We start from the raw sequence: 20,840 nt of genomic DNA on the forward strand, positions 1-20,840 counted from the left end.
CACTTTTCGCCTCTGATTGATTGAGTTGATTAATTGAATATTAATTATTAATGAATTACTTATACTTACTTATTTGATAAATATTTTATTTATTGATTGATTGAGTGAGTGAGGGAGGGAGGGATCTAAATGCTTTTTTCTTTTCGAAGAATTTAAAATCCTAATTGTAAGCCGCTTTTGAGGTAATGGACTAAATTTAGCGCGCTACAGATCGCTTGAGTCTATTGCTTGAGTCAGCCAGGCCGGGCCGACCGTGATGCGCAACTTTGTCAGGGGCGGGGAGAATCCGAGAGGCGGGCCAGTGGCCGGATACAACAACAGGACATTATTCCCATTTGGATAGCCTTTATACAATGATAGGAAGGGAAAGGTGCTCCGGAGGAGTAGGATGTCAGGAAGTGAACTTTTGCGGGTTTCAGCAAGGTATTTGTGAAGAGAGAACACAGCTATTATGCGGCATGCAATCGTTATACCTTGCCACGTGTCCTGCTACACTGGGGATTACGCGCATTTCGTGGCAATCTCTGTGTCTCTACGGCCGCTAGTGCCTCTCCAGAGGCTGCTGTGCTGCAGTCCGCTGATGGTGACCGGTGACGAATTCACTCCCGCTGGTCTCATTGCAGATTGTGTTGTGAAGCCTGTCGTTTATGATTGTAATCTGTGTGGGGTCCCCCGTTCCATAAGAAACCTCGGGAGGTTCAGCTTCACAGGTACAATTTTACTTAAAGAACGGTTTACCGCAGTGTATTTTTCTTCTGGTGTTTCCGGTGGTCGGTGGGAGAAGTCAAGAGGGAAGTCCAAGAGAGGAGTCATTTGTGAACATATTCGGATTTCTTCATCCGACCAAACTCTAATTGCAAAGGCAATTTCCACAGTCCTCTCGGCCGGTTCACAGAGGTTTTCAGCAAAAACGGTGAACAAAAAAGGGCTATTTCTGCCTTGCCACCCGGCCGCCCGCGTGATTACGCCGCTGAACACATTAAAAATACCCTGTACACCCCGTACTGCGAACTGTAACTGATTGAAGAATAGTTGATCTGCACAGCCCGTGTATCGGCAAGGCTAAATTGTGTATTATCAGAACATGAACAAAACTGGACATTTCCAAGGACTCCATTAACATAAATAGCCTGGAGAAATGGTTGCGCCGTTACTGCGGTACTTGGAACGGCGGCCGGGAAAGCCGCTGTGTGTATTGTCCTTCGCCGCCAAATTCTGATAAACAAGGGGTGTGAAATTATTGAATAAAATCTTTAATGAGAACAGTAGCGTGAGCTACACTGGCCGAGGTTGAGCGAATTCGCGTGTCTCCTGGAGAGCCCTGCTGCGCATGCACGAGGAGCAGTGACGTCACACGGAGCACAGAATGTGGCTCGCTGCCCGGCGCCTCTCACACACCCCACGCGTCCAGCGTCTTCGCCGGCCTTCGTTTCGCACGTGGCGGCCCGGTCCACTTAATGATCATGCGAGGGGTGGCCGGGTGTGCAACCGATGGCTCGTGCATCGCAGCAACACCGGTGTGCACCTGTGGAACCAGCTAAGCTCTGGGGCGATGGGTGACGCTGCGCCGGAGCCGCTTGATAAATATACATGTGTCACATAATGCGTACACCGTGAGTGCGTCATTGAAGCAGCAGTAAGCATGATATTCAAGCCAATCATAGACAACCAGGAAAGCTAAGAATAACTAGCTGAACCTTAGCTCACGCTATGTATATCTTGGCATAGCCGAGCTAAGCCTCTGGTAATTTTTTTTCTCCTTCGACAGCGCGTAGTGGCTTCGTATGTGCACACAAAAAAGCCTTACTAAGGAAAGGGGGAAAGACGTTTGAGGCTGACCGTGCTGCGAGCACATGCCTGCCAGTGGTATATATACAGTCTTTTAGGTACCGGGCGTTTCGGTACGGTCTTTTCGGTACACGGTCTTTTCGGTACACGGACGTTTCGGGACACGGGCGTTTCGGGACATGGGCGTTTCGGTACGGGGTGGTTCGGTACCGGTCGTTTCGGTACGAGAACGAATTCGAGCGAACTTCTGAGCCAGCAAAATCGCGTGTGTTGTTAGCGTGGGAGTTGCAGGAGCGCAAATCGAACCTGTTTTTTGTTTCCGAGCCCACGGATATGTCGGTGCCACCCGTGGCTGCCATTTTCTCACTTTTTTTCTGGAGGTGAGAAACGAAAAGCATCTGATGTCGAGATTGCCGCTTTTTGATAACTTCATGGCAGATGATATTGATCCTATGGCCCTCCAATACAGTGCCCCTTATAGCCCGCGTGCGTTTTTGGCGCGTAAAATTTGTAAATGTGGTAATCATTCCTTTCGAACATTCATATTATCGGTAGTGTGAGCTACGTTCGAAGGCCGAGTTGGATGCACGCTCTAGGGACCGTTTTGCACAAGACAAACGTTGCATCTGTTTTAGTCAGTAAATTTATATTTTCAAATACCCCTTTACGGGAGTCATTTAAAATATAAAAAGGGTGTTATTTCGTAATACTTACGGGTCAGTTTCTGTATTGGAAAATTGTTTAATTCGTAAAAGTTAAGACTAATCTCTTTGAGTTGCGCGAATTAAGAAGTGGGTTGCTGAACAGAAATGCGTTTAAAACAATACCAGGGTATTATGAAGTTTTCGCGACTCTTTCATTACGTTCAAAAAAACTCTACATTCATCAAAGAAAAATATATTTTTGCACGTTGTTATTGTGTGTACCTATAGTGTCCTAGTATTCTTAATAGGTATCAATCCTATGTATCCTAGGATTTAAATGGATTGGAGTGGATTGGATTTGGATTGGATTGACGTGGATAGGAGTGGATTGAATTTGGACTGGACAGTATAAAAGATACTTTGTATACTCTCAAATAGATACTTTGTATACTATCTGTATAAAAGAGTCTGAATTGTTAAAGTCTTGTATGTAGGGTTGATGATGAACATGTTCTTTCTTGGCGTTGTGCACATGTATGTTCGGCGCATGCGCCAATTTGTCTGATTTGGGGCGTAAGCCCTTGAATAAATTTGTTGTTAGTTGCGCTCGTCCTGTTGTCTCCTGTTCTTGTCGTCGTTCCGCGCAATCCTCATGACTTTTCAAGTACAAACTTTGTCAAAGTTTTCTAGGCCAAGCCGGAATTGAGCAGTCCTCTAAAAACTCAATGTACAAGCCTAAGTCTCGACCGAGGCTGGACCGTTTCCTGCCGGAAAGCTAGAGGAAACACGTTTCTTCCTTACTTGCATAAAATATTTCTGTCACATTTAAAGGTAAAACTTATTCTTTCAAATCTTTGTTGTCTACAAGGCTTGAGATTGGCCCAAAGAATTTTGACAAACAGTGCACATTAGTGGCTTTCCAATTGTATGTACATCCATATTTCCTTTTTGCACTTTTCACCAACATTTTTCAGACTTTTTACGTTATCAATTACGTATCCACTAGGCTTGTAGATAAATGAGAAGGTGCTTCTTATGCTCACACAGCTGGTATCTTAAAGCAACACACACAAAAAAAGCCAAGCGTACCTTCTTCACTGCTCTCCGTTAGACTGTTCTCCTCTGAAACAAAAAGCACCACGAAGTAAGTGGTCTTTGTAATTTCAATACACGCAGCGTACCATTATGACATATCGGGTTCTACTTACCAGATTCTTCATAGTGCACGTGACGTTCCGGCATTTCTATCATGGCACAAAAACAGAGGACGCTGGTTTACGTTCTTTAACAGGCGCTCACTTTAAGCTGTATATTTTATTTGATATAGCAAAAATCAAAGAGCCATTCATTTTTTAAACGAACAGTGCAAATAACACTTATGTATTAACGTTCTGCCTTGTGTTTTTTTTTTTCAATCGTAAGGACAAGTATGAACACTGCTACCAGATTGACTAACTTGGAAATGTTCTGATTAGATAGACATCTTGTTGAATGTGTAATTTATCTTATGGCCGGCTGGCTGAATCTAATGCCCGGCAAACAAACTGCGCTCTTTTATGTGGTTTATAATAAATTGTATTTTCGCAGATACACAGAGAGACAGGAATAAAAATTGCGCTATCTTTCCGTAGGGGAACCCTGAGTAGTATGCGAAGCAGCCATGGGGTCGGCTGTAGTTCCATTAGGTTTCAGCTCGTCGTTTCCGTTGGCGTTCAGCTTCGCGTGCATTCGTTGTATCAGTAGCTTCTTGATGTAGTATGAATGAGTGAAGGACAGAAGGCGCGTTCGTAGCACATGCTCCCGTCTGGGTTGGTAGCACAGTGGGAAGAGCGCCATATACCTCCCGTTGCGGCCACAGAGTCGTGGGATCGAAACCGGGCGCCGCCTAACTATTTCTTTTTCTTGTGGACTGCGCTGACGTCAGCCCAAACGCTGACGGGGCTGGAGAGACGCGCATGCGCAGTAGAATGCGGACGGCGGACAACGACAACGACAACAAGGGAGGGATGGACACAGCACCGAGCAGGAGATGTTTCGCATCTAAAAAATTGTTTTATGGGAGTGCCGCATAAAAATTGCACTATTTCGCAATCAACTGTTAGTAGGACTTCGGAGTAATGAGAAACCATATTGCTCAAATCCGACTCGGTGACTCGACTAAATACAGTCCAAATGGGGGGAGATGACGCTTAGGATCAGCGGCTCCTTACCGCAATAGGAAACTCTGGTGATGGCTTCCACCCATTTCCTTCCTTACTCTATTTTGGGTGCAAAGAGCGTTTACCTCTTTCTCTCGCGCCCGTTTAATTAACACAAGATAGATGTCTTTAAAAACCTACAACGGTGGCTCAGTCGCTACGGCATATCACCAGGGAAGCCAAGGACCCGTATTCGACCCCGATCATGGTGGCTGCTCTTCAGACAGAAGCGAAGAGCAAGACCGGCCGAGTGTCGAGATTTTGGTTCGAGTCAAAGATATCCCGCTAGACAAAATTATTCCGGTGCCCTCTACTACGGCGCCTCTCAAAGCGCAGCTGCACCTTCGGGGAGTTAAACCCCTTAATCAGTATACACAAGTTGAGCATTCCTTACGCGACTGTGCTTTTCTCACCGCCCATTTATAAGCTATATTTCTTTGCTTGGACGGATTCATCACGGTGCTAAAAAACCTCTTTTTATTCGTCCTGAGTTCGTAGTCCTCAACACACTGGATTTCGTGATTTCCGTTTTACACAAGCGGCGCTAACCGCAAATATAGGTGACGGCGGCTTTCAGCTGTTACACAGCTGGCAAAACCGCGGTTGTAGCGGTACCCACTTTTATCGCGAACCGACCTTGAGAAGCTCGGTTACCTCGATTTGCCTTGGTAACCGCGAAAATATGGCGCCGCTCACACCAGCAGCATGTGTGTGGGCGACGCGAGATTGGACGACGATAAGCAAAGAAAAAATTACTGTAAAAGGGTCGAAAGTTGGGCAAGTTGGTATTGACGCATCTTAAAAATCTAACTGCGCGCAAATTAACGAGGACGTGAACACACTGCGCTTGTGGTGTCTTCAGTGTGTTCACGTCCTCGTTAATTTGCGCGCAGTTGGATTTTTAAGAAAAAATTACACCATCTTCCCGTGGGGAACCCAGATGAGGATGCGAAGCATCATGGCGGTTCCGTGTGGTTCCATTGTGTTGCCGTTATGTTGAGTGATCTGGTTTTTACTAGCGCCAGAGGGAATTCCGCGTCCCGGTCCACACCGGTGGCACAGGCACGCAAGTGCTGTTGTGTTACGATGAGTAGGCGGTAGTTCTCGAGGCGCCGAAACTCGTCCATCATGTTCTTGTCGATGTTGTCTCTGTGGTAGAATCGGTAGTCTCCGTCAGCTTTGGTGAGGTAAAGGTTGTTGACATTGGTGCACCGGCTGAAAGCAATGAACACGCCCTCCTCTTCGCAGCTTCGTCTTCTCGTTCTTCTTCTTCTTCGGCGGTTCCCCTACGGGAAGATGACGACGGTGGTTGAACGCGAACCTATCTCGTGATGGATTCTTTGGTTGGCCAATCCCTAGGGGTATCCTGCCACAATCAGCATCAGAGGCGCTGCGGACGGGGTTGGTTGAGCTGCAAGGCGCGTGGCGCTTCCCGCCACAGCTTTCCCACGGGAAATTCAGCATCGCCCTCTAAAGTTTTCAGTTAGTCGTTTCCGTTGACGTTCAGCTTCGCGTGCCTTCGTTGTATCAGTATCTTCTTGACGTAGTTTGAATGAGTCAAGGACATAAGACGCGTTCGTAGCACTTGCTGCTGTCCCGGATTTGTAGCGTAGTGGGAAGAGCACCGCGTACCTCCCGTTGCGGCCGGAGAGTCATGGGATCGAAACCGGGCGCCGCTAACAATTTCTTTTTTTATAGTGTAGTATCGCGGAGCTGTGGGTGTAAGGAGGAGAGTTGCGCTTGCGCAGTGCGCGTGTGGACGGCGCCGCCATCAACGACGGAGGACCAGGCGAGCTTAAGAAATGCTCCGCATTTAAAAGGGAAGACGTTTTGTGGCTAAGTGTGAAGTTGGGTGGCAATACCAACTGCAAGTGATCTTGCGTTGCTCCTAACCCCATTTCTGGTTGAAATTCCCAAGTCATCCTGTATATAGGAAGTTCTAAGGGAAAGGGGGTTCAAACGCCGTGCCGGCCGCCCCAGAGGACAAATATCATTGCAAGTTCAATTGGCACCGCCAAAAACAAATGGATCATTTGGAACCAACTGCACCTCCGTTTTGTTACAATTAATGAAATTGTGTTTTCGGCAGTTCCAAATGGACTTCCAATGGCTTTTTTTTTTGGGGGGGGGGGGGGGGAGCAGGGGTGCCTATTACTTCCCCGCCGGCCGTAGATTGTCGCCACCTAATTCCCATATGGTTGCTGTGTACGCAGAAATAGCAAAAAAAATGCCGCCAAACAGCCGCGAACAAGAGCTTTAGCGATTGGAGCAAATCAGAACAATGGTTTAAAAAGCTCTATGGGCCCCCTTTTCCGGACAAAGTGGTCTCTGAATGTTTGCACACAATATCTAGTCGTCCGGCGAGTTCACACGCACAATACACTGGAAAATAATTTCACAATTCCACATTGCTGCGCCCAGGCCGCCGGTCTGTAAATCGTGTATAATGCCTTTTGACGCCATTCGAAAATTTACTATTAAGGCTGGGACGAGGCAGTGTCTGCTGCTGTGATGTAGCGTAGTTAGTTATCCCAACTTCCTCTTTCCCTTTAATCCCGCGCTTTCGATCGTCCCAATCCAACTTCATGCTCTCCTTTTCCATCGTGTTTTACTCCTGTTTGGTTCCTCTCCCGTTCCGTAACCCATTCTCACTCCTATGTTCGTATTCCCCAAGCCCTCCTACCCTCCGACGCACTGAAGTCTAAAGCTTTACCCCCTCACAATGTATTTATGCTTCTCATCTCTTCTATTCGGCCTTAGGTTGCTGTAGTTCGATTCTGGCTCTTGACTCGTTTATTTTTTTCGTTACCATGCAAAGCCTTTATGGCTTAGGCTAGTTCTCGGTGTTTCCAAGCATTGCTCCCTGCTGAATAGGTTATGCAATATTATGTTAGGTTAGGTTAGGTTAGGATAAAGGGAACGAAGTAGCCAGATGCTGCATCATTTTTTTACAAAACGCATGTGGACGCCAGCTTAGTTGAAGGCTTATACTAACTTACAGTAACTTCAGACGGTAGTCTAGGTGCAGCCGATTTGAAACCCCATATAGGAGCGACCCCGAGAGTGGTGTGAGATGCGATGAAACCATGTACACGCAGGCGTTGTATGTTGCCTCATAAATAAGCCCTTCGCTGCTGCCCTTGAAACTGTCAACCTTTCGCGTCACTAACGTCGCGACGTACCATATCGGCAGCTACAACTTTACGTGCAATGAAGGTATCAAAGAAGCGAGGGAGGCGTGCTTCGAAAGCAGTATCCCGGGGGAGGACATGATTTAAAATTGTATCAGTCCTAAAGTAAACGATCGCCAGGAAAAGCAAAACAAGGCTCACCGCGTTGATGAGATCGCCGAGATTTGACGATTCGACCGACCTGTCGCGCGCTCTCTAAATCTTCTTCTCTGTCAACCTGCGATGATGATGAGTATTTTTTACTTGACAAGTAAACTACGGAGACGATGATGAAGACGATGGTTTTGTGTGATGTCATTTTTAGAAGGATGTTCACTTTTGGACGTTAGCTAAGGAATTACGAAGCGGATCCGCCGAATCTCAAAAGCATAGAGAACAAAAAATACCGACACGCCATTATTTCCCGTAGTAGGCAAGCACACCTCATTGCGGTACTGAAAAGGGACACACATTTAGTGTGTAAAGCATGCGGAATTATTTATGTTTACATCTAAATTTATTTTTCTTAAATATTGCTTTATCCCGATTCGACATAGCACCTTTGCGTTCACCGCACCGGTACTGATACTGACACATCGGTTGGTATGCCAATTTTTTCAGTCTTCTCTGCATATATTCGATCTGTTTAGAGTTAGCTTGTCACATTTGCATATTCTGATGGTTTGTTTCTGCTATTGGTGCTACCTCTATAAAATTATTTCTGCTGGTTAGATGCTCATTCAAGCCTTGTTAAATTGCCCTATGTCGCTACCTGCCACCAATGGCGATAAAGAAAAAGCAGGCGAAGGAGAGTAGGCTTTCGCTTTGATGTCTTAAATGTAAACCGATACCCGCGACTTGAAATATGATGAAGATAATGAGTACTTTTCCGAATGGGATTCGGTTGACGACGTTAGAGATAAAATCGGAACAAGACGCCTAAGGATACCTAACATTGATGTTGAAAGGCACAGCCTGCGAAGAGACCGACGTCATAATAATTATGCGCCGAGCAGCGGCTACAGGTTGAGGACGTTAGACCTGAAAGCTTGCGGGGTGTTACAGCGAACATTGCACCAATGCATACACACATGGCCTCCTCCGTGCAATGCGCATTAACGTTTGCGCACGAGAGATATAAAATGCTGGAAACAACTAGAGGGTGTACCAAGTGTCTTAATACCTTTATCGCCAAGAGCAGCCGATACAGGCTAATAATGATTCTCTAAATATGAATTTGCCGCCCGTATCACATCTCCGCTATGCAAGTCACGGGGATACGACATCACCGTTGTTACGAACGCCTCATCTGAGGTTAGAACAGCACTCTGAGGTTAGGCCACGAGCTTGGGCCAAATGTCAAGTAAGGTAGTCCCAATAGGCCAAGCGATACCTAGGAACGCATTCCAGCATCCGGCGAACACATGATCCACCAATGTCCTCGCTACAGCCGGCGCTTACGTGGACGCCATCTCGAGGGATTTCGCCCGCCGCGGCCACATTGCTGCCCCTCCGGGCCTACGCCACCACTTAATTAGCGATTACTCCTGAGAGTCCTCTATACAAACCCACCCATGTAGCCACCATACTTACTTAGGCCACTTTCTCCTTGCACCATTTCATATATATAAATAGACCACCTATGTATATTATCGTTTTGCTCCCAACCATCAATCGATGACGGATCATTGATCATCCATCCTCGGTCAAAGAAATCCGAAGAAAGTACGTCCCTCTGTGTTCAGTTAGCGGTAGACCTTTTCGTAGTATTACTTCTGGAGTTCGTGAAAATTAAACATTCTCATAATTCCTGATTTCCTGAAGCCTCACGGTGAGTCATCGCGCTACTAACTCAGATTCACTACCTTGCAGCAGACACGAGACAGGACACACACTAAACCCAAACTTTTTTAAATAGACTGAGCTAGTTGCTGTGAAAATGTTTCCCTCTTTTATAAGCCTTGCAATGCTCAAGTCGTTGTTTTTATACTTTGGAGAACAACAGTGGTTTTGAATAAAACTCATCATAAATGACACAGATGTGAACGCTTGCATTACGCACACTGATAACACTCAAGTGCAAGAGTTTTAAAATTTTATGGCGTGGAGACGTCGAGATAAAGATAGACGGGTCCAGAACAGCTGAATCCATCAGATCTCCATTTGCAAAACGACTCCAACTCTTCCATGTGACGTTGTCACCTTTTTTTTTCTTCATGTTCAGCTATTCCTATGCGCGTGCACCGAAAACGTCTCAGATTTCCCTTGCAAGGATTTTCCTTCGGAGTCTCAGGTCAACGGGAGAAATTCGCACTGTTCGAATGTAAACTCATCGGAAATGTAAGCTTTATAAAGCAGCCAAATCCTTCCCTGAGTACCTCGGGTGGAAAAACCTGAACGCTCCTCGTCAGCTAAACGCGCCCGTTGTAGAAATACGTGTTCTGTCGCTGAACTTTTGGAATGGCCAAGAAAGAGGAAGAAATAAAAAAGCACAGAATCTAGTTAGGATTGACAACGTGTGCATTAGTGAACTCTCCCTTTGAAGCCCATTTTCCTAACGCATTACTTCGGACACTGAAGTTGGGAACGAACCTTTGGTGGTGTTCTTATGGTATTTCCTTTTTTGCAGAAAAGGTCCTGTGAGGGTACGAAATCCCCCCTGTTTTTGTGAAGAAGAAACTCGCAGAGTAAGAACAGCTGGGTTCCTTTTTCACACGCTTGAGAAATCAGGGCGCACCTAATGCCGCAAGCTGTTTCGAATACTGCGGGGACAAACTTTGCCAGCATAGCCGCTTGCTGAAAAAACTACAATTTTTATACATTTCATTGAAAGAACATGACAATTTCGGGACATTATGAAGACATACATTGTGATTCAGAACAGCAACGACTCCTAAATAACCGTCTGTCCCAGTTTCAGGGAAACACGTACAAATTTTAATGCGAACGCACAAAAGGAATACTGACACTAAATTTTCCACTTAGAAAAAACAGCGCCAAAAAACGATACGACAGGGAGTAAAGATAAACACTGTCTTTACTCACTGTCGTATCGTTTTTTGGCGCTGCTTTTTTTTTGGCATCATGCACAAATTAGACCGTCTCAGTTCACTAAATTTTCATTTTACATTTTCTTCTCTGCAATGGGTGCCTTTAAGCCCAGTAATCATAGAATGGCACCTTAAATGGTCGATCGCAGCTTAAATCATTATTTACTGCCTCGTTTATTCGCGTCAATTTTGGTTTCGACGAAACGAACACTACGGCAGTGCTCCTGACAGAAAGGCGAGTGTGACGTCAAGGTTCGCGTCGCAACACGGCCGGTCTCAACGGTCGTGCAGGAAAGTGCGAGCGAGTGCATCGAACGGCGGTGGCCGCACGCGCCCGGGCAGCATTACGAGAGTCTCAAAACTATGACGTTTTGCTCAAGGCGGAGCAGAGAACGCCAACAGCAAGCCTTGTCTACCTCACGTAAGCCCTGACGTCAGCTGTTTTGGGAGCAGCGCTCAACGCGTTATGCTTATGGCCATTTCCAAAGTACATACGTTCTGAGCTTTCTTGTGCGTGTAAACAATAAAATTGATTTAAGATATGTTACTCTGAACGGTTACGGTTGAACTTCCTGGCAGGTACCTCCACGCGCACAGGAGTCTTTTTACATAATTATATCAGCTTTCAAATTGTATGTCAGTGTTCCGTTAAAGGCCTCAGCATTAGGCATCAGCGTGACCTAAGGATTATCTGAAAAGTGGCCGACAGTGCTAGCACTATAAATCGAACATGAAAGATAATTAAAGAGGAGGCCTGGAATTCGAACCCGGGTTCTACAAAGTACCAGTTTAACACACATTCCCAGCACCAAGGCCGAGCTATTGATGGCACCGCTATTTTTATGCGTTATATGTTATTGTTATTTTAAAACCACCGGCCATGTTTTGAACGTGTAAGCCCCAAAAGTACTAAACTCCGCCGGCATTCGATCTCGCCACCTCGCGTCTACTGGCGCAACGTGAAATTCCAGAAAAATAGTGGGACACTGTCATCGCATTCATGTGGTAATGCCTCACAGCCATTCCACTTCGCCTTAGTGCACATAGGCCAAATAGCATAACAATGTCGCAAGGTAGACCTTTTATAATATCTACGGACATGCCGGAGAGTGGGTACAGTGAGCGGGATGTATTTTTATAGACCTCCCCAGAGGGTCCCCAAAACGATGTCGTCCAAGCACCCAATTAAGGCCTATTTTATGGCCTCAAGTTACCCACAGAAGAGACAATTAGTGGCCCAGGGTACAAACAATCTTGTTTTTCTCGTCAGAGGTTTACGTAGGCGTGTTTTGGTGTTTTGGCTTAAGCGAACAAGAAGTGGACCAGTTGCTTATGAACCACTCCGCACCTCGCCCTCTATGCTGGCGGAGCTTACTACTACCGGCACTTCTTCAATCTCCTGGAAGTTTTACGGCACAAATTTACACGGACTCAACGGGCGCCATACGGGATTTTCGACGTCTAGCCTCCAAGTGTTCTGTCTCAAGAGACATTCGTAGCCTGCAGGACACGTACTCCTGCCCTCTCCGACTGTCGTAGATACGGCGTAATACTATCACCGCTCATATTGCGGCGGATAGTTCCTGTCACTTTAAGTCAGTTTCACGACCCCTGCCCTTGCTGACAAGTAACCCACATGACCAACTTCTCCATCTAAAGGAAGACCTGCGTCCCGCCACACGCGCTCTCATCCCACCATGTGGAACAGACCTTCCCAGTGGGCTCGCCCGCTGGGATGAGGTCCTGCTGCGTAGACTACGAGTTGGGGTGGCCCTCTCTCCTGCTGTAACCCGGGCATGGCCAACGTGATACCATGCACCGTTCACCACGAACTGTCCCTTCTGTACGGCTCCTGCCGAAGACGTCGACACCAACTACCTGCTATGGACGTGACCTTCCTTGACTCCAGCGAGATCCCGACACCGCGGCACAGGCCTGCATCCTGGGAGACCCCCTGATCTTCAGAGATGGCTGTGGGGGCCCCACCGCCACTGTCTTCTGGACTTTCCCGGGAAACGGGTGCCCACTTATACCTGTAGAACCTTATGCCAAAGGGCATGCTATCGCATTCAAAAGAAAGGGGACCCAGTGAAAGCGTCATGGCCATCTGCAAAGAAATGTGTCTGAGGCAGGTATTTTGGCCCACAGGACCAATTCAAGCATGCTAATTACAGAATTAGCTAGGCACGTTTACCATAAAAGCGAATATATGGTGCTTACACGGGCGAAGAAGAAGGAACCAAGGCAGAAGAGAACAATTCCTCTCCAAGGGGCTGGGGGAGATCATAAAGGATAGACAGAACAAATTCAAAGTTGAGAAAAGCGACGCCAACGAAAAAACAGCCAAGATTGCTATTAGGGGACGCAGCCTCACCTGTGGGGGCCTACAGCCGTGTATAGCTGGGAAACCCGTAAGGGGCTGGGGCTGTTGGCGTCTCCTGTTGTCGTCGTCGTAGTAATCGTCGTTTCATGTAGTCACGGTAATGAAACACTGGGGCACTCGTTTACGCCTCGTGCCAGAACGTAACGCATACTAAAAAAACACCGGGACACTCGTTTACACCTCGCGCTGAAGCGCTTCGAAATGCGTACTAAAAAAACATGGACACTATTTAACGTCTAGCCTTAGACAACTTCGTGCTTCAAAGACAAGAGACTTTTACAGCAAAGCTGTATACCTCTACCCCCGACGGTTTCACCTTCGTTGGCAAAAACGTCAAGGCGCCAAGAATAGATTACACTTCGTCCTTCACAAGGTTTCACGTTAGTGGAGATGGCCCGGGATTTTTTACGGTCGAAACCCCTTAGGGGCTGGGTTGGTGGTGGTGGCCCGAAAAATTGCGCATACCCACTTAGGAGGATTGGCCAAGGGGTTGGGGCTGTTGGCGCCTCCTGTCGTCGTCGTTGTCGTCGTTGTAATCGTCATCGCAATCGTCGTTCCATGTAGTCCCGGTAATAAAATATCGGGACACTCGTTTACGCCTCCCGCTAGCAAGCTTCGTGATTAAAAAAAATAGACTTTAACAGCAAAGCTGTATACCTCTACCGCTTAACGGTTTCACCTCCGTAGGCAAAAACGCCAAGGCGCCAATAATACACTTACACACTGCATTGCTCGCCCCTCCCCAGGTTTCACGCTCGTGGAGATGACCCGGAATTTTATTTGAGGATGGTAATTGCGGAAGTAGCAATTGTTGATGGAAAGCGCGTATAGGTGGGGTTAACCACCGCCACTAGCTAACCATTGATAAATTCTAAATACTTATCAACATCGCCCAGCAAATTAAACTAGTCATTTGATTTTCATTTTTTTTTCTTTTATTTGTCAAATTTCCCATAACTTCGGTCCAAGGGAAGCCTTGCAGTCCATGGTGCAATGATGAATGTACGAGGGACTACCGTCGAAGTAAAGCAGCGTGGAAAAAATTGCGGTATAATCAGTGTCCAAGTAATTGGAGCAACTTTAAGTATTTTCCGGCAGTGTTTAAACGCACAGTTTCACGGGCAAAAGAGATGTACAACACAAACCGATTCTCTATTCTCTCAGAAGGTTGTAATAGGCGGGCGCTCTTCAGCTTCTTGCGAATAAGGAAAAACGGCGTTACTGCATGAAACCTTGACTCCTTCATTCATACGCCAACTGCCTTAAAAATTCTTCTGGAAAAATTGGCTTTAGGACTGCAGGCTCGGTTCACAACCCAATATTCCGTACTGGCCCGCCAGGTGAATGACTCTCCTTTACTGAGCTCGGCTGTAAATCTTGAGGAGGTTACAAGGGGTGAGTTATATGACGTGTTGCAGCGTGTACCTGATGCAGCACCAGGCCCAGATGGAATTAGAATTCCAATGATAAAGGTGTTGTTCAGTGAGTCACCCGAAGACCTCCTGCATATTGTCAACCACTCTTTGTGTGCCACCTGGATCCCTTTGGATTGGCGGCTGTCTAAAATTATCCCCTTGCCTAAGAAACCCGGATTAGGATATGCACTGGATAACATAAGACCGATAAGCTTAACGTCGAACCTTGTCAAAATTATTGAAATAATTTTATTGGCCAGAATTGAGAAGTTTTTAACCAGTTCTAACATATTGAGCCCTCGGCAGGTGGGATTTAGGCCAGGCTCTTCGATATGGTCGGCGCACATAGACCTAGAGAGCCGCCTTCATCTGGCTCGACGTTCTAAAGAGGTCGCTGCACTGGTGACATTGGATGGGGCCAAAGCGTACGATTGCGTTGAACGTGGCATACTTTTAGAAAAGATGGTGCTGTATTGAATGGGCCAAGGATTGGCGTGAAGTCACGAGTCAGTGGCCAGTGCGTGCTCAAGTAACGTTGCTTTATGCATGACATGAAAGAAGCAGGAGTTAGGGCACGAAAGCAACTACGCGAGACGAAAGATATCAGCGTTAAAAAAGGCAAGGGGCTAACGGAAATGTCCGCAATAAAGAAACTAAACGTCCTACGGGGTTTTGTCGCAGCCCCTCGAGGTGTTGAAGTCCCGATGCGCGCGGAGTCGACGAGGACGTCACGGCGAGGCTGGCTCGATGACCGGTTCTAGGCCTCGTCGTGACCAGGCGCGGGACGTCGGGCAGACATCGTCGACCTTTCCGATGTGTCACGGCTCGAGGGCGTAGCAGCGGGTGTGAGCGGAAGGTTCCACCTCCAGGTGAATCTGGACCCGCGCTCTCTCGCCCAGCGCGTCACCAGCTCCAGGAACGGCCAACCCACGGGTTGTCGGGATCAGCGGCGGACGGCTCTCGGGAACAGCAGCGGTTGCTCTCCGGGTCTTCCCCGAAACGATCACAGGGCCGCGCTCTCAAGACCAGCGCGTCACAGGCGTCCCGTGATCACCGGCCTGGTTCGATTTTTCTGCACGCACTGGTTGCCGCTGCGCGCTCGGTCTCCTCTTCCTCTTCGTCCACGGGCACTTCATGACAATGACCCCGGGTCTAAGAAAGTTGTTGGGGAGCAACAAATATTCTCAAAGTTAAAAAGGCAGGGTGGAGTTGGAAGAAGTTCGCAGTACCGGTGGAAACGTTCTTGCGCACAGTCCACAAGAGCACAGTCAGAGCTACCGGCACACTTCACCGCACAGCACTCGCACGAAGGGTATAGAAAAATACACTGAACAAATGTAGGGCCACAATTACGCGTTAAAAACCACTGAATAGCACACACTATGTACAAAAGAGAGGGGGACGGCCGAGGATTAAACTCCACTCGTGGAGTCAGCCCCTGGATTGTCGATGCCCTGGTATTCGTCAGAGGTTTCGTGCGGGCGACCCTGTGACTGGCTATCGATGACTCTGGTGCAGCCGATCGCTTCATCGCCGCGCCGACGGTGTCGCTTGCGGTCAGGTCGCTGCCCTTGAGTTGATGAAGCATTGGGTTCTGCTGGGATGGTCTTGCCTTCTCCTTTGACTGCTCTGCGGAAGTTCGGTTTTCGGGCCGCATTTAAGTCTTTCAGGCTCGTCGACCGGTGGCCGGGCAAACTTTTATGAAACGGCAGCGACTGAGTGGATACCTTGTCGAACGCGGATTCACAGTGTAGTCGTCGGACCGTTGACTTCGTAAATGTTTCATTGCCCATGCGCGATGGCGGTTTGCTTTTGAACGCTTCTGGGTCTGGAGCGTCTTTGTCTTGGGTACAGCAAGTTAGCATGCCCCCTGCTGGTGCCCAAGATCCCGTCTTTCTTTTCTGTATATTATGCCGACAGGTTCCGCACGTTCTGACAAAATGCAGTACGTCTCGACGCAGGTCTGGCCAGAAACACTCTTGCAAAACGCGGTGGGTCGTCCTTCGAACACCTTGGTGCCCCACCATGGTGCTCTCATGGGCTACTCGAAGGATCGGTTCCCGCAGTTTCTTTGGAACGACCAGTTTTTTATACGTTGGGCCTGTGGCAAGCTGGTACTGACGGTACAACACGTTGTCTGATATTACAAACGAGTACATTTGTCCTTTCCCAGATGTAAAAGCCTTTCCCAACTTCCGGAAACAGCATCGAAGGGTCGGGTCTCGTAATTGTTCTTGAGTCAACTCTTCTCTGGGGATATCATCGCAGGTGATTCGAGGCCCAGTTAAACACTCATTCTCGGCCTTGCTTGTATTGGCGATAGCCAAACCCAAACGATCGGTGGGCAGCTGGGTGGCTGCTGTGGCCACTACCACACATGGGCCACGTTTTCCTTTGAGCTGCCAGTCGGGATCCGGTTCATGAGGCTCCCTCACGCCTTGAATATTCCCGAGCACGATATCATAGATCAGTTGATCTACGCAAGCGGCGGTAACCGCGCCCACAGAGTGCGGCGTTTCGACGTAGACGTTGGCTTCCGGGAACTTCTTAACTGTTCCGTCCAAGAGCAGTACTCGGGTGGTTCTTCCCGTCAACTGGTTTCCTGCGACCAAGTCTCGTCGGACAAGAACGGTATTGCTACCAGTGTCCCGCAAAACGGTGACGGGCTTTACGGATAGTCTTCTTCGACTACCGGCATTCCTTTCCCTAGGCAAGAATGTTCCTTTACGATGCCACACGAATACTTGATAGCAGGATTCTCATCGTGCGTGTCGTCGAGCTTGACGCACTGCTGTTGAGCTTCCCGGGGCTCAGTGAGGGCACAAGCAGCAACCTGCTCTGTTCCCCTTAATCCATGTCCGCAGTGCTCAGTTTTATGCCCGTGGCGACCACAAGTATCGCATCTTGCCGGTTCTTTCATGGAGTAACGGCACTCTTGTGCACGGTGTCCTGGGCAGTTGCACACAAAGCATTTCGGTGGCGCTTGCTTCCGCGAGTCGATTACGACTTCCGTTGTATCGCGGTCGTCTTCGGACACCTTTCCACGGTTCGAGAGGTTTTGCGCCTCTAGGAAACGATCTGTAGCCTCGGCCAGGTTGTTCAGCGTCTTACACTCGCTCCTTCAGGAAGATGACGAGCTTGGGATGGCAGCAGCGTATGAATTCCTCGCCGATCATTTGATCACGAAGAGCCTCGAATGTTTTTTGCACATTCGCCATCTCGATCCAGTGATCAAAATAACCGGTAAGCCTTGCCGCTAGTTCTTTCCCTGTTTCGCCATCCTCAGCCCTCGCCTTCCTGAACTTTTCTTGGTAACCTTGGGCTGTGAACCGAAACCGCTGCAGCAACGCCCGTTCGACCTTGACGTAATCAAGGGACTCTTCGACGGTCATACGGCCTATGATAGTGAGAGCTTCACCGCTCAAGCACATGCTTACAGCCAGGGCCCATTTGTCCTGAGGCCACTGCTGTCCAGTTGCCACGCGCTCAAACCTTTGCAGGTACGCGTGCAGGTCGTCGCGTTTCTCATCGAATAGAGGAAGAAGTTTCTGCGGGTTAATCGCGGGCGGAATTGCAACAACTTCCCTCCCGCGGCGACATTTGGTTGGCTGGTACCACCACCCTCTTGGATTCGGATCCTTAGCAGTAGCAACTCCTTCTCCCTTTGTGCAGCATCTTTCGCTCTTTCCGCAGCTTCTTTCGCTCTTTCAGCTGTTTCTGGGTTGGCTTCCCTCTCGGCGGCTCTAGCGGCGCGTTGCTCAGCCCGTTCGCTCTCTATCCACGCCCTAAGCTCTTGTCCCGAGAGTCCCAGCTGAGTCCCCATTGCCATTAACTTCTCAAGATACATGCTGTTGCAGCTAACGTTACAGGCACAATGGTGGCTCACTGACTCCTTTCAGCGGATGTTAAGAAATCCTGGCAGGCTCGCCAATTTTTGTAATGAATGGGCCAAGGATTGGCGTGAAAGTCACGAGTCAGTGGCCAGTGCGTACGCAAGTAACGTTGCTTTATGCATGACATGAAAGAAGCAGGAGTTAGGGCACGAAAGCAACTACGCGAGACGAAAGATATCAGCGTTAAAAAAGGCAAGGGGCTAACGGAAATGCCCGCAATAAAAAAAGTAAACGTTCTACGGGGTTTTGTCGCAGCCCCTCGAGGTGTTGAAGTCCCGATGCGCGCGGAGTCGGCGAGGACGTCACGGCGAGGCTGGCTCGATGACCGGTTCTAGGCCTAGTCGTAACCAGGCGCGGGACGTCGGGCAGGCATCGTCGACCTTTCCGATGTGTCACGGCTCGAGGGCGTAGCAGCGGGTGTGAGCGGAGGGTTCCACCTCCAGGTGAATCCGGACCCGCGCTCTCTCGCCCAACGCGTCACCAGCTCCAGGAACGGCCAACCCACGGGTTGTCGGGATCAGCGGCGGACGGCTCTCGGGAACAGCAGCGGTTGCTCTCCGGGTCTTCCCCGAAACGATCACAGGGCCGCGCTCTCAAGCCCAGCGCGTCACAGGCGTCCCCTGATCACCGGCCTGGTTCGATTTCTCTGCACGCACTCGTTGCCGCTGCGCGCTCGGTCTCCTCTTCCTCTTCGTCCACGGGCACTTCATGACAGGTGCGCTTATCTTTCCCGGTATATATTATTTCCTGGGTCAGGTTGCTTTTCATCATCATCATCATCACCAGCCTGTCTACGCCCACTGCAGGGCAAAGGCCTCTCCCATTATTCTCCAATTACCTCGGTCCTGTGCCAACTGTGACCAATTTATCCCCGCAAACTTCTTGATCTCATCTGCCCATCTAACTTTCTGCCGCCCCCTGCAGCGCTTGCCTTCTCTAGGGATCCACTCTGTTGCCCTTAATGACCAGCGGTTATCTTGCCTTCGCATTACATGCCCTGCCCAAGTCCATTTCTTCTTCTTAATTTCTACTAATATGTCTTTAACACCAGTTTGCTCCCTGACCCACTCCGCTCTCTTCTTGTCCCTTAATGTTACACCTATCATTTTCCGCTCCATTGCCCGCTGAGGCGTTCTCAATTTAAGTTGAACCCTCTTCGTGAGCCTCCAAGTTTCTGCCCCGTAGGTGAGTACCGGTAAGATGCAGCTGTCATACACTTTCTTCTTCAACGACAATGGTAGGCTGCTATTCATTATCTGATAATGTCTGCCATATGCACCCCACCCCATTCTGATCCTTCTAATTATCTCTGCCTCATGGTTGGGATCTGGGGTCACAACTTGGCCTAAGTATATATATTCGCTTACCACTTCCACTGCCTCGCCATCTATCGCAAACTGCTGTGCTGTCCCGAGGTTATTGATCAGTACTTTAGTTTTCTGCATATTAATTTTCAGGCCCACGGTTCTACTCTGTTCGCCCAGTGCGGAAAGCATGCTTTGCAATTCGTCCCCCGAGTTACTTAGCAAGGCAACGTCATCAGCAAATCTGAGGTTGCTGAGGTATTCTCCATTAACCCTTACTCCCACCTGTTCCCAATCCAACGTTCTGAATACTTCTTGTAAGCATGCTGTGAATAACATTGGAGAGATTGTGTCTCCTTGTCTAACACCCTTCCTTATAGGTATTTTACTGCTCTCCTTATGGAGGATGATGGTAGCTGTAGACCCATTATAGATATCCTCTAGTATTCTTACATAATGCTCATCTACCCCCTGGTTCCGTAATGCCTGAATGACTGGTAGGGTTTCGACCGAGTCAAATGCTTTCTCATAATCTATGAAGGCTATATATAGGGGTTGAGTATACTCAGCGCACTTCTCTATCACCTGATTGATCGTGTGAATATGGTCCATTGTTGAATAACCTTTACGGAACCCTGCTTGTTCTTTAGGTTGACTGAAATCTAAGGTTGCAGAGATTCGGTTAGCGATTACCTTGGTAAATACCTTGTAGACGACTGACAGTAAGCTGATCGGCCTGTAGTTTTTCAAGTCCTTCATGTCGCCTTTCTTATGGATTAGGATGATGTTCGCGTTCTTCCAAGATTCCGGTACCATTGCGGTCATTAGGCATTGCGTATACAGGTTTGCCAGTTTTTCAAGTACAATTTCTCCGCCATCCTTCAAGAGGTCTGCTGTTATCTGATCCTCACCAGGTGCTTTGCCCCCTTTCATTTCTTTCAAAGCCTTCCTTACTTCTTCGGTCGTTACTGGTGGGATGTCTATCTCCTCTGAAC

The sequence above is a fragment of the Haemaphysalis longicornis genome, unplaced genomic scaffold (assembly GCF_048455015.1).
Source record: "Haemaphysalis longicornis isolate Haplotype H1 unplaced genomic scaffold, Haemaphysalis longicornis Haplotype H1 scaffold_40, whole genome shotgun sequence".
NCBI classification, from domain to species: domain Eukaryota; kingdom Metazoa; phylum Arthropoda; class Arachnida; order Ixodida; family Ixodidae; genus Haemaphysalis; species Haemaphysalis longicornis.